Below are 12,118 nucleotides of genomic sequence, written 5' to 3'. Positions count from 1 at the left end.
GGTTTGGTGGTTTTCCAAATGTAATGTCTCCATATTAGTCAGTGATAAGCCAGAGTCTCTGAATAGTGGGCAGATGTGTTCGACCTCTTTAAGAATGCTTTGAGGACGCATTTCTGCTTTCCTTATTAGGATCACCTGCCACGACCCAGATCAGAGTGAAGCAGCACCACTTTGTTTGTATGATCTCAAGTGTACAAATCACATCTCACCCAAGCGAGCTGACTTTGAGTGATTAGTGCCTTGATACTGGGAAAGTTGGCTTGGGAGAGAACACTGCCGTTGGACTACTTTTTTGCCATCTAATTTTGAGGATCTTGAAGTTACTGCTCGTGGTATGTCTCCAGTGCGGTGAAATCCCTGCTATATGTTGTCCAAGTCTCGGAAGCATATTGGAGAGTGGGAATTATTGCTACCTTGTAAACTATGACCATAGTCTCAGGCTCAAGACCCTGGTCCTCAAATGCCATGCTGATCATCTACAGAACAGACAGGAAACTGTTCAAACTATAGCACCTTCAACCCAAAATCCCTCCAAGCTCAGTCATAGAACTTCAGTATGTAGATTGTGCTTGTGTGCCGCTCACTCAGAAACTGAGCTCCAGGTCACTGCCAACTTCCTCTCCAAAGCATATGAAAAAAAACAGGCCTTTTACTAAACACCCTGAAAACCTGCGTCGACTTCCCACCAGCTCGCATAGCAAAGCATATTTTCAAAATCTAAGTAGCCTCTGCTCAACAAACACAGACATAGACAACAAAATTCATCATCGCCTCTCCCATGTGCCAGCTCAGCCTTCGGCCGACTGAGGGAAAGAACACCCTACGGTTCAGCGCCCAGAACTGCACACAGTACTGCAGATGTGCTCTGACCAGGGGATTTATGTAGCTGGAGTAAAACGTTCTTCCTTGCTTATTCTAACCCATTAGTTATAAATACTAATACTCCATTAGTTGTTTTGATAATTTTTTGGAGCCAGCTACTGTATTTTAGTGATCGGTTTACATGGACCCCCAAACATATTTAGACCTTCAATATTCCTACCTTCAAACGCCTTTAAAAATATCTGAACTAACCTTTATCGGGCCAAAATGGACAACTTCAGGCTTGCCTGTGTTGAAATCCATCGGCCACAATTTTTTTGAATTACTTAATCAACCGATGTTTATTTGTCATTTTATGATAAACATTCCAGGCTGTAGGATCATTAGAAAGGTCAAGAAAATTAAGAAATGAGAGAAATGAAAAAACGACAATGACTGCAGTGGAAAGAAGTGATTTCAAAAAAGTGATTTCAGACATCAGAAACAGTATGGAATTAAAAAAAGAATGGCAATTTCACAAATTTCACACTTTGAACTACAGTGAAATCAAGGTAGCAATTTAAATAATTAAACAGTTCCCATTTTACAATTTTAGAATAATCTATTTTGCAAAACAGGCAATTTGATTTCCCTTCTCCACACCATTTATGAGTTGACATTTCTATCTCAATCAAGAAACATGTCGAATTGATAAAATGTCAATACTTGGATTCAAGTATTGTGTGTTAATATAGTTCTTGGTTACAAAAATTAGGAACAAATTGAAATCTGCATGAATTATTAATTTGCTATTGGACCTCTTATTTAAAAATCAAAACTCTGAGCACCCACACAAACACTCGAGGTGAATAGAATACTTTTCCATGAACTTGCCTTCTTTCAGATTTTGGCTGCTATAAGTAATGACATTTCTGCTGATACCAGGAACATATTTTTTAAGCAGGTTTGTAACGACAAGATGTGTAGTATACTTAGCAGTATATATACACATTTTAAATCATCTTATTGAAAAAGCGTTCCATACCTGGAAAGTAAATACCAAATTAATATAGCTTCTTGGTGTCAGGGTGCTGCTCAACCATTAGCTTTGCAATAATTACATTTCGCTGTCTACCGCAATCTCATGCACTGAATGTTTTGACATGGCTGTATTTGCATATTGGATACAAATTAAATCCCTTGCAGATATTTATGAGCAATGCAGAAGCTTTTAGTAAGGTTGTAAGTGTAAATGCCGATCAAACTCTTGTGTATTATGAAATAAAGAAGAATGGAATCACATCCCTTCAGGTTGTAAATTGTTCTTAGAGAACGTAAAATACTAATTTTTAACCGTTATTTTTTCATTCTTTTTAAATCTCTTCATCCAATCATTCTTGTCCTCTCTTAATGTATCTGTTTTGTCATTCAGTTCTCCCCTGTCACTAACACTGATTCTTAGTACTTCCATGGTTTATTTTCAAGTTCTTCAATTTATTACATTATCGTGCTCACAAGGATTCCTGTATTGCTCGCTCTGACATCAACTCACAGTTTTAGCAACTTAACAGGCAAAAAAATTAAGCTGAAGGGTGCTCAAGCAAATCTTCACTAATGGCAGACACCGTTAGATGACATGCTACAGCAAAAGCTGACCCATTTATTTTATTTCACAGCAACTGAAGATTACACAACAGAAAATGTCAACACTGATTTGAGTTTTGCAAGCTTATTCTTTCAGTAGGATACACATTGTTTACAGTTCATTTTACAATACACTGGGGGTTTCAGCCATCAAACTGTCATTTTTCATTCTCATCTACGAGTGATACATACATTTGCCATCTTTCAAGGGCTTTAAAACACAGCTTTTCTGCCAGTTTTAGTGGAGTTTAACAGCCATCATTTTTTCATTAACTTATGCAGAGGAGTTGCTTTTCTTCAAATGAACAGAGGAGGAACAATTATCAAAATAAGGTTGCCATTATTCAGCTTGTAGCTCTTGAGTTCAAGATCTTTCTACCGTGTCTTTGTGAACACTAGTATATTCGTTCCTTCATTAAAGTAAATCCATAATTTTCAAAAATCATGGGGAAGCACTTTTAAAGCCTACTGCTCCTGGTATTCCCAGACGGTCTCCCATCCAAGTACTAACCAGGCCGGAGTCTGCTTAGCTTCCGCGATCAGACGAGATTGTGCGTTTTCAGACTAGTATGGCCGTAGGCATGAGGAAGCACTTTTATGAGCTAATGGCTCCTATTTCATTTTTATGTAATGATTAATTTAGCAACTACACAAACATTGCCTGTGTCAGCACAATGGTCAGAATTTGGACCCAGAAGGACCCAGGTTATCTCAAGTCATGCATATGGTCTTCCACAGCTGGCATCATAACAGATCTGAGCAATTACCTAAAATTTCCGATAAAAGAAGTTACCTTGTGAAGATGGTGTATTATTATGTGAAGCATGGGTGATCATTCCCACCCCTGCAAAAAGTTATTATTAAAGTTATTATGACACGAGTTACACTGTGCCTATCCCTGGATGACAAAGATGAAGATGTTCGCATGTGTGGTGGCCTGGAATGATGCTGACATAGGGAATCTTATCAAACAATGTGACCAACATCAATTGCAGCAAAACTTTCCATCTGCAGCTTAATGCACCCTTGGGAGTGGCCAGGTCAGCCATGGGTGCAGGCTACATATCGATTTTGCAGACCCATTCATGGACTTTTTGTTTTGGGTCATCAATGATGCTCACTCCAAGTAGTTGGACATACACGAAATGAAGTCCACAACCTCATCAGGTATGATTGAGAAATTGCGACAGGGTGGCACAGTGGTTAGCACTGCTACCTCACTAAAGGTATGGCATTTATGTCTGAGTATTTAATATTTTGCTTGAGGGAGCTTTTACCCGGTGTGTTAGCTGAAGGTGAACCATGGAACTCCTACGGTGCAGGAAACCACTTGGCCCATAGAATCTCCTCCGACCCTCGAATAAAGCACCCTATTTAGGCCCACCCTCCTGCCCTATCCCCATAACTCCACCTAATAAAATTTTGCATATGTTCTGAGTTGTTGGTGCAGTTGAATCGTTATTATCTTTGTGTGTCTAAGAGAATGTGCAATATAACAGCAGATCATTTGATATGTTTAAGAAAAGGTTTATTCTCTAGCAGTCTTCTGATTTGCGGCCTGCAGTGCTATTCGTTCGATGGTATCACTTAAACATAGCAAGTTAAAAGTTGATATGATAAAATATACAAGGCTATGGCATTTATCACTTTTGGAAATAAATTAAATCCCATCACCAATAAACATCCCTAATTATCAGGTTAAAGATATATTTCTTGGTCACTATATCAGTGGCATCAATTACACATTACATGTCATAACACCCTTGTCATGACAGCCCATCTTCAGATTCACAGTGAACAGCACCATGGGAGATTCACTTTAAAAACTTGCAATCTATTTAGGCAATATCAAGGAAGCTAACTAATATACCTCATGGCAAATCAGCTTTTTCTTTACACAGCAGTTCCAATGAACTTTTCTGCACCGGAGCAGTTCCATTCTAAACATCAATAAAATTTAACTGATACAAGATCAAACTGAAAAGAATTGCTCCACGTTTTGATAACAAGACCATAATAGAGCCACCAATAACATAGGTTAGTGTTTCTCAAACTTCTTCACTGGGGAACCATTTTTACCAACTGGCCGACCTTCGGGGACCCACGCCAGCTGGCCGACCTTTGCTACCTACGCCAGTTGGCCGACCTTCGCGAAACACGGGTTTGAACTTCGCAACCCACCTTTTTGCTTACATTTAATGCAACAGGGGAGTCTGCCTGGTCCTCACGATCACATTTGCTTTGTCATTTAATGTTACATTTCTTTTTAAAAAAATATATTTTATTCAAGATTTTTGGCAAACATAACAGTACGCAGTGTTTCTTTTACACAACAATAAAGCAATATAAATAACAGTGGCCAGTTTTAAACAAATAAATAAATAATATATAAACAAAAATAAAACTGAATGGCAACTGCCTTGTCCAAAATAAACACTCTCCAAAAATACAATCCAACAATCCAATATACAATTACCTATAACAAATACCTATACATTTTATACATATACAATAACGTCTGAGAGTCCGTTCGATTCCACCCCCCCCCCCCCCCTCCCCCCTGGGTTGCTGCTGTTGTCTACTTCTTTTCCATTCCCTCTATCTTTCTGTGAGGTAATCGACGAACGGTTGCCACCGCCTGGTGAACCCCTGAGCCGAACCTCTTAACACGAACTTAATCCGTTCTAACTTTATAAACCCTGCCATGTCGTTTATCCAGGTCTCCACACCCGGGGGTTTGGCTTCCTTCCACATTAACAATATCCTGCGCCGGGCTACTAGGGACGCAAAGGCCAACACGTCAGCCTCTCTCGCCTCCTGCACTCCCGGCTCTTCTGCAACCCCAAATATAGCCAACCCCCAGCTTGGTTCGACCCGGACCCCCACCACCTTCGAAAGCACCTTTGCCACCCCCACCCAGAACCCCTGTAGTGCCGGGCATGACCAGAACATGTGGGTGTGATTCGCTGGGCCTCTCGAGCATCTCGCACACCTATCCTCTACCCCAAAAAATGTACTAAGCCGTGCTCCAGTCATATGCGCCCTGTGTAACACCTTAAATTGTATCAGGCTTAGCCTGGCACACGAGGACGATGAGTTTACCCTACGTAGGGTATCAGCCCACAGCCCCTCCTCAATCTCCTCCCCCAGTTCTTCTTCCCATTCCCGTTTCAGCTCATCTACCATGATCTCCCCCTCGTCCCTCATTTCCCTGTATATGTCTGACACCTTATCATCCCCCACCCATGTCTCTGAGATCACTATCCTGCACCTCCTGCCCTCACCTGTTGCCTCGCAAAAGCCCTCAATTGCATGTACCGAAATGCATTCCCTTGGGGCAACCCATATTTTTCCGTCAGCGCTCCCAGACTCGAAAACGTCCCATCTACAAACAGATCTCTCAGTTGTACTACCCCAGCTCTTTGCCATGCTCCAAATCCCCCATCCATTCTCCCCTGAACGAACCTATGATTGTTTCTTATCGTGGACCGCACCGAAGCTCCCGTCCTTCCCCTATGCCGTCTTCACTGCCCCCAAATTTTCAATGTAGCCACCACCACGGGGCTTGTGGTGTATTTCTTTGGTGAGAATGGCAACGGCGCCGTCACCATTGCTTGTAGGCTAGTCCCCCTGCAGGACGTCCTCTCCAATGTCTTCCACGCCGCTCCCTCCCCTTCTCCCATCCAGTTACACACCATTGAAACATTGGCGGCCCAGTAGTACTCACTTAGGCTCGGTAGTGCCAGCCCCCCCCCTGTCCCTACTACGCTGCAAGAATTCCCCTCTCACTCTCGGGGTCTTCCCAGCCCACACAAAACTCATAATACTCTTCTCGATTCTTTTGAAAAAAGCCTTCGTGATCACCACCGGGAGGCACTGAAACACAAAAAGGAATCTCGGGAGGGCCACCATTTTAACCGCCTGCACCCTACCTGCCAGTGACAGGGACACCATGTCCCATCTCTTGAAATCCTCCTCCATCTGTTCTACCAACCGCGTTAAATTAAGCCTGTGTAATGTACCCCAATTCTTGGCTATCTAGATCCCCAAGTACCGGAAGTCCCTTGTTACCTTCCTCAACGGTAAATCCTCTATCTCTCTGCTCTGCTCCCCTGGATGCACCACAAACAACTCACTTTTCCCCATGTTCAGTTTATACCCTGAAAACTCCCCAAACTCCCCAAGTATCCGCATTATCTCTGGCATCCCCTCCGCCGGGTCCGCCACATATAGCAACAAATCATCCGCATACAGAGATACCCGGTGTTCCTCTCTCTCCCCCCCCCCCCCCCCCCCCCCGAGTACTCCCCTCCACTTCCTGGAACCCCTCAATGCTATGGCCAGGGGTTCAATCGCCAGTGCAAACAATAACAGGGACAGAGGACATCCCTGCCTCGTCCCTCTATGGAGCCGAAAATAGTCAGACCCCCGTCCATTCGTGACCACGCTCGCCAACGGGGCCCTATACAGCAACTGAACCCACCTGATATACCCATCCCCAAAACCAAATCTCCTCAGCACCTCCCACAAATACTCCCACTCCACTCTATCAAATGCTTTCTCGGCATCCATCGCCACCACTATCTCCGCTTCCCCCTCTGGTGGGGGCATCATCATTACCCCTAGCAGCCTCCGTATATTTGTATTCAGCTGTCTCCCCTTCACAAACCCAGTTTGGTCCTCATGAACCACCCCCGGGACACAATCCTCTATCCTCATTGCCATTACCTTGGCCAGAATCTTAGCGTCCACATTCAGAAGGGAAATGGGCCTGTAGGACCCGCATTGCAGCGGGTCTTTTTCCTTCTTTAGGAGGAGCGATATCGTTGCCTCTGACATAGTCGGGGGCAGCTGCCCCCTTTCCCTCGCCTCATTAAAGGTTCTCATCAGTAGCGGGGCCAGCAAGTCCATATATTTCCTATAGAATTCAACTGGGAATCCGTCTGGTCCCGGGGCCTTCCCCGCCTGCATGCTCCCAATCCCTTTCACCACTTCCTCCGTCTCAATCTGTGCTCCCAGTCCCACCCTCTCCTGCTCCTCCACCTTAGGAAATTCCAGCTGATCCAGAAAGCACATCATTCTCTCCTTCCCATACGGGGGCTGAGCTTCATATAATCTTTCGTAAAATGCCTTGAACACTCCATTCACTCTCTCCACTCCCCGCTCCATCTCTCCCTCCTCATATCTCCCTCGCTGCTCCCCTTTTCCTCAGTTGGTGGGCCAGCAACCTGCTCGCCTTCTCTCCGTATTCGGACTGTACACCCTGTGCCTTCCTCCATTGTGCCTCTGCATTACCCGTAGTCAACAAGTCAAATTCTACATGTAGCCTTTGCCTTTCCCTGTACAGTCCCTCCTCCGGTGCCTCCGCATATTGTCTGTCCACCCTCAGAAGTTCTTTCAACAACCGCTCCCTGTCCCTACCCTCCTGCTTTCCTTTATGTGCCCTAATAGATATCAGCTCCCCTCTAACCACTGCCTTCAGCGCCTCCCAGACCACTCCCACCTGGACCTCCCCATTATTGTTGAGTTCCAAGTACCTTTCAATACACCCCCTCACCCTTAAACACACCCCCTCATCTGCCAATAATCCCATGTCCATTCTCCAGGGTGGACGCTGTTGTTTTTCTTCCCCTATCTCCACGTCCACCCAATGGGGAGCACGGTCCGAAATGGCTATAGCCGTGTACTCCGTCCCCGTCACCTTTGGGATCAGTGCCCTTCCCAAAACAAAAAAATCTATTCGTGAATAAACTTTGTGGACATAGGAGAAAAACGAAAACTCCTTACTCCTAGGTCTACTAAATCTCCAGGGGTCTACTCCTCCCATCTGCTTCATAAAGTCCTTAAGCACCCTAGCTGCAGCCGGCCTCCTTCCGGTCCTGGACCTCGATCTGTCCAGCCCTGGGTCCAGCACCGTATTAAAATCTCCACCCATTACCAACTTCCCCACTTCTAGGTCCGGGATTCGTCCTAACATACGCCTCATAAAGTTGGCATCATCCCAGTTCGGGGCATACACGTTCACTAATACCACCGCCTCCCCTTGCAATTTGCCACTCACCATCACGTATCTGCCCCCACTATCCGCCACTATAGTCTTTGCCTCAAACATTACCCGCTTCCCCACTAGTATGGCCACCCCCCTGTTTTTTGCTTCTAGCCCTGAATGAAACACCTGCCCCACACACCCTTTGCGTAGTCTGACCTGGTCTATCAGCTTCAGATGCGTCTCCTGAAGCATAACCACATCTGCCTTAAGTTTCTTTAGGTGTGCGAGTACCCGTGCCCTCTTAATCGGCCTGTTCAGCCCGCTCAGATTCCACGTGATCAACCGGGTTGGGGGGCTCTTTACTACCCCCCCCCCACCCCCCCCCGACGACTAGCCATCTCCTTTTTCAATCCAGCTCCTCACCCGGTTCCCACGTAGCCGTATCTCCCCCAAGCGGTGCCCCCCCGCCCCGACCACCCCCCCATACCAGCTCCCCCTTCTCCCCAGCAGCAGCAACCCAGTTAAACCCCCCCCCCCCAGCTAGATCCCAAACTAGCGTAATTGCACCCCCCATGTTGCTCCCAGAAGTCAGCAAACTCTGGCCGACCTCGGCTTCCCCCCGTGACCTCGGCTCACACTGTGCGAGGCCCCCTCCTTCCTGCTTCCCTGTTCCCGCCGTGATTACCATAGCGCGAGAACAAAGCCCGCGCTTCCCTTTTGGCCCCGCCCCCAATGGCCGGCGCCCTCAGCTCCTCATCCTCCCTCCCCCCCCTCCCCCACGACATGGGGAAGAGAGAAAAGTTACAGGGTTGCAGGATTAACAACTTGGGAAGTCATCTCTTCCCTCTTTTCCCCCCTTCATCTCACATATTCACCCCCCCACTTTGTCCCAAACGTTCTTCTTATGGCCCGCTCACTCCAGTTTCTCCTCGACAATAAATGTCCACGCCTCATCTGCCGTTTCGAAGTAGTGGTGTTTCTCTTGATGTGTGACCCACAGTCTTGCCGGTTGCAGCATTCCAAATTTAATCTTCCGTTTGTGCAGCACCGCCTTGGCCCGATTAAAGCTTGCCCTCCTTCTCGCCACCTCCGCACTCCAATCTTGATATACGCGGATCACCGCGTTCTCCCACCTACTGCTCCGAGTTTTCTTTGCCCATCTGAGGACCATCTCTCTGTCCTTATATCGGAGAAATCTCACCACTATGGCTCGAGGAATTTCTCCAGCCCTCGGTCTTCGCACCATCACTCGATAGGCTCCCTCCACCTCCAGCGGACCCGTCGGGGCCTCCGATCCCATTAACGAGTGCAGCATCATGCTCACATATGCCCCGACGTCCGCCCCTTCTACACCTTCGGGATGACCAAGAATCCTTAAATTCTTCCTCCTCGCATTATTCTCCAGCACCTCCGGTCTTTCCACACACCTTTTGTGTTGTGCCTCGTGCATCTCCGTTTTCACCACCAGGCCCTGTATGTTGTCCTCATTCTCAGCAGCCTTTGCCTTCACGACCCAAAGCTCCTATTCCTGGGTCTTTTGCTCCTCCTTTAGCCCCTCAATCGCTTGTAATATCGGGGCCAACAGCTCCTTCTTCATCTCCTTTTTGAGTTCTTCCACGCAACGCCGCAGGAACTCTTGTTGGTCAGGGTCCCATATTAAACTGCCCCCTTCCGACGCCAACTTGCTTTGTGCCTGCCTTCCTGGTCGCTGCTCTAGAGGATCCACCGCAATCCGGCCACTTTCCTCTCTTTTTTCCATCCGTGTCCAGGGGGGATTCCCTTCTGGATTCAGCACAGTGTTTTTTGTCATTAAAATTGCCGTTGGGGCTCCTATCAAGAGCCCAAAAGTTTGTTCCACCGGGAGCTGCCGAAACGTGTGACCTAGCTGGTCATCGCCGCATCCGGAAGTCTTAATGTTACATTTCTGTCTGGGTTTTCATCAGAGGTCCTGGAGCTCACACCAGTACTGCTTTGTCCTGCCATGGACTCACCCGGTGAATCTCCATGGCCCCCTCATCCTTAGTCCAAAAAGATCCACCTTCAGCTCTTCACAGTCCTATTGCTTGCTTCTTGTCAGCTGCAAACCAGAGGAAGCTCTCTTCAATACGCCCTGAGCACGTGACGTCAGTGTATCCAGCGCGTGATCTGCTCGCTGCTGTCACTTCTGGCAGGAAGACTCAATTGATTAAAAAAACTCTACTCTTGGGAGAGCATGTTGACATACAGAGGAGGGGCCACACATGCACGGGACAGCTGGAATTCCTGAAAGCCGGTCATAATCCAGAATGCCGAGACAGATTGCTCCGCTACCCTCCCGACTCCCACCAGCGAACCACAATTGGATTGCGACCCCGAGTTTGAAAATGACTGACATAGACAATCAATCCATCTGATGTAATAAGTCTTATACTTCACTATTCATGCAGCAAAACGGTGGCACATTGTTTAGCACTGATGCCTCACAGCACCAGGGACCCGGGTTCAATTTCGGCCCTGGGCGACTGCGTGGAGTTTACATGCTCTCCCAGTGTCTGTGTGGGCTTGCTCCGGGTGCTCCAGTTTCCTCCCACAGTCCAAAGATGTGAAGGTTAGGTAGATTGGCCATGCTAAATTGCCCCTTTGTGTCTAAAGGTTCGATGGGGCTAGAGCAGGGGAGTAGGCCGAGGTAGGGTCCTTCATTGAGTCGGTGCAGACCCAAATGGCTTCCTGTTGCACTATAGGGATTCTACGATTCTATGAAAGCCTATAAATGGGCACTTGGGCAAAAATGAGAAAATACATCACAAGTTTATGAAAACATGGTTTTCTTGATGGAATGTACTTGTACGCAGAAATGTATTAAATTATGTGCCATTGCATTATGAATGCTAATCAATCTCAATGAATCAGATTCCACCTGTGAACAAAACCTGTAATAACATCATTGAAACTTAATCAGTGTACTGTTATCACGCTACAGTACAGAAGGAGCACAGCATGTAACTTCAACAGCTGGCACAATGCATTCAGCTTCCGTTCAAAATTCAAATTAAACAGCATGTGGAGGAGCTGATAAGCAGTGGATTAAAGAGGAAAACTGAGTCAGTCGACACCCTACTAACCAGCACAGGTGGATTTTGTGTAATGAAGCAAATAACGTAAGTAATAACTGTATGTACAAATTTCTCACTGGGAAGAAAACAATGCCATGCACAAGCAGGTTGAAAAAGTGAATAAAAAATATAATAAAGGGCATCCGGTGAAGCAAGTGCCTTTCAGGTAATCGTAAAAGCTTCAGCAAATAATTCTGCTGACAACAGATTTAAATTTATGTCCTTCACAAGTTCAGCTGCAAGCACACAACACAATCTTGGTCAAGGTTTTTTTAATACAATCCTGTAAAAATAATTAAAGGCGGCTTAAACTCAACACATTACTTCGCAAATAAATATACCTTGAATATTTTTCATAACTGGCAACTCAAACTGACTGACATACGTTTTAGTCATTTCAGCGAGGATCAAAGGATTATTGACCCCAGCTTTGCATACTAAATCACAAATTTAGCGATATTGTTTTTCAATGTAGCCCATGCAATCTCAGATTATAAATCGCCCCCACGCTCACCCACCCCATAACAAATTGGATTCTGTTAAACCTAATTCATAATGGAAAGTTTAGAACTTCATAAACCTACATCTCATC

General features: G+C 46.0%; 1 protein-coding gene and 1 pseudogene across 3 annotated transcripts in view; both read right to left on the bottom strand.

Annotated features, from left to right (window-relative positions):
• ptprk (protein tyrosine phosphatase receptor type K) overlaps positions 1 to 12,118 on the bottom strand; it is an 877,717-nt gene that overhangs the window by 372,100 nt on the left and 493,499 nt on the right. The gene's annotated exons all lie outside the window — the stretch shown is intronic.
• On the bottom strand, positions 2,908 to 3,026 carry LOC140415659 (5S ribosomal RNA; annotated as a pseudogene).

This window comes from Scyliorhinus torazame, chromosome 4, assembly GCF_047496885.1.
Source record: "Scyliorhinus torazame isolate Kashiwa2021f chromosome 4, sScyTor2.1, whole genome shotgun sequence".
In the NCBI taxonomy this organism is placed as follows: domain Eukaryota; kingdom Metazoa; phylum Chordata; class Chondrichthyes; order Carcharhiniformes; family Scyliorhinidae; genus Scyliorhinus; species Scyliorhinus torazame.
This window is presented reverse-complemented; position numbering and strand designations above follow the sequence as displayed.